The 2,500-nt window shown below is 76.7% G+C and overlaps 1 non-coding gene across 1 annotated transcript; it reads left to right on the top strand.

Moving 5' to 3' along the window:
* The first annotated feature begins 1,903 nt into the window (after nt 1–1,903).
* LOC137458507 (5.8S ribosomal RNA) lies at nt 1,904–2,056 on the top strand. Its single transcript, XR_010991788.1, has one exon. It is a non-coding gene; the product is annotated as a 5.8S ribosomal RNA (ribosomal RNA).
* The last annotated feature ends 444 nt before the right edge of the window (nt 2,057–2,500 follow it).

Genomic DNA, 2,500 nt, shown 5'->3' with positions numbered 1-2,500 from the left:
CAGCCGCGTCCCTCCTCCCCGAGCGCAGCGCCGGCTGACTGAGGGAAACCCCGGGCCTCGGGCCAGGCCAGGGGCGCGGTGGTGGCGGCGGACGTCGGGCGCGGCCCCCGCGGGCGGACGCTCCCCCCGACGGCGGCAGTGGGGGGAGGCACCCCCGCGGGGCCTTAAGTCTGGTTTCCCTCACCCCAGGGTCAGGTACCTAGCGTTCCGCGCCTTCGTCCGCGGCCTTGCCCTACCGCGGAGGAAGCCGGGCGGCGGTTTAAAGACCCGGGCGGCTCGGCGCGCCACCCCCGGATGCGGGGGCGAGCGCGGGGGCGGGCGGGTGCCTTCAGAGGGGCGGGGGTTGCCCCCGCAATGCCTCTGGCTAGGTCCGCCGTCGTCGCGCTCGTCGTCCTCCGGGGGCCCGCCGGGCCGGGGAGGGGACTCTGCTGCCCCCCCCCTCTCTGCGGTCCGAGCGCTCGGCCGGAGAGAGCCCACCGCGCGAGGTCGGCCGTGGTCCGGCCCGCGCCTCGCCTCGCCACGGGCGTCCCCGGCGGCGCGTTGAAGCGCGGGCTTCTCGCGGGCCGGGGCGGCGAGCCCCCGCGGTGGGGGCTGGCCCAGGGCGCTTCGCCCCCGCCGGGGGTTTTGTGCGGGCGCGTTGCCGCGGCTCGGCGGCGGCGCCTCTTGCGGCGCGGGCCGCTGCGGACCTCCCGGTCCCTTTTCCCTTTGCCCAGGCCCCAGAGCGGGGCCCCGGCGAGCTGGCGCCCTCGGCGGTCTCGCGCTGCCGGTTCCCCCCCGTCCGGGGCCGGTTTCGGGTGGCGTGACCGCGTCCGAGCGGCGGCGGGCGTCGCTCGGCGTCTCCGGCTCCGGTCCCTCGCCGGAGGGCACCCTGCCACCGGCTGCGGCTGTCCCGGTCCCGGGCCCTGCCCGCGGGCTTCCCCGTTCGCCTTCCCGGCGCGTGCCGGGTGGGGGACGGGCGGGCAGCCGGGGGCGTCCCACCCCCGGTCTCCGCGTGGAAACGGGGAGAGCGGGGGCCCGCCCCCCGGCTCAGCGCCGTCCGCTGTCCGCCTGGCCGCGGGGCCACGGAAGGGGTCGAGCGAGCGAAGCCGGCGGCGCGGTGGCGCCGGGGGAGGATGGAAGGGGCTCGTGCCGCTGGGGTTTGTCGGTCGGCGGGTGCGCCGCCCGGCGAGGGCCGGCGGGTCGCCGCGGTGGCGTCCCACGTGGGCTCGGGCTTTCCGTCTCGCAAGCCGTTTTCCGTCCCCCGCGGCGGGGGGGGGTTCGGTGGCGAGAGGAAGCCGCCCGAGGGCGCGAGCCGGCCGGGGCTCGGCCCCGGGGCCAAAGCGGGGGAAAAGAAAGTCCGGGATGGGCCGCAGCGGTGGCGGCGTTGGAGGGGCCGGTGCGGAGGCGCGCGCGCGCTCTCCTCCGGCGGGGTTGTGCGCCCGGCCCCCCTCGCTCCCCGGGGCGGGGGGGGGGGGGTCTCCGCTGCCTCGCTTCGTGGCGTCTCCGCGACGGCACGGGGCGGCCAGCGAGAGACACACCCCCCCCCCCGCCGTTGGGTGGGGAAGCGAAGGGGGTTTTCTTTCCCCGTGCACGCGAGGCGAGGCCGGGTTCGGGGCACGTTCCCGGCGGCGCGCGGCGGGCCTCCTCCGCGCCGAGGTCGGAGCGAGCCCGGGCGCCTGGTCCGGCCCCGAAGCGCCGCAAGGTGCGTTTTTCCCTCCTCGGGGGAGGGAAAAAAGCCGGGAGCGCGGGCTCCCCGCCCCTTGCTTTTGCCGCTTCGGGGTTTCGTTTTATTTTCCCCCCCTCTCCTGTGCTTGTACGGTCAATGTGAGGCGAGCGGCCGCCGTGCCGCGCTCTCCGAGGGGCCGCTCCTTTGCGAGCGGTCCCGGCCCCTCCGCGCTGGCGGGGCGGTGCCGAAAAGCCAGACAACTCTTAGCGGTGGATCACTCGGCTCGTGCGTCGATGAAGAACGCAGCTAGCTGCGAGAATTAATGTGAATTGCAGGACACATTGATCATCGACACTTCGAACGCACTTGCGGCCCCGGGTTCCTCCCGGGGCTACGCCTGTCTGAGCGTCGCTTGACGATCAATCGCCGCCTCGGTGCCCGCCGAGCGGCGCGGCTGGGGTCGCCTCGCAGGCTCTCCCCCGGGCGGGGAGGGGCCTTCGTCCCCCTAAGTGCAGACTCGGGGAGCGCTCCGTAGCTCCCCGCTCCCGGAGCGCCCGCTCTCGCGGAGTTCGTCCCGCCGGGGCTTCGCCGGCAGGGGTTCCCCGTTGGTCCAGCGACGCCCGGTGGGGCGTTGGGGGAGACGAGAGCCCGGTTGGGGGAGGAGGCGCGGGCCTCGCCCCCCCCCGGCACTCCCGCGCGGGCGCGGCTGTCTGCGGGTGGGTACCGCGGGGGTACCGTGCCGTGCTGCCGCGTCCACGCGCGCGTCTGCCGTGGGCGGCGGGGGTTCCCGTTCCCCTCGTTCTTCCTCGCTCTCGCCTCCCCGGGGTTCTCCTGCGTGTCGCCGTTCGGCGTCGA

This window comes from Melanerpes formicivorus, unplaced genomic scaffold (assembly GCF_026170545.1).
Source record: "Melanerpes formicivorus ecotype bairdi unplaced genomic scaffold, bMelFor1.0.p_v2 SCAF_256, whole genome shotgun sequence".
In the NCBI taxonomy this organism is placed as follows: Eukaryota; Metazoa; Chordata; class Aves; order Piciformes; family Picidae; genus Melanerpes; species Melanerpes formicivorus.
This window is presented reverse-complemented; position numbering and strand designations above follow the sequence as displayed.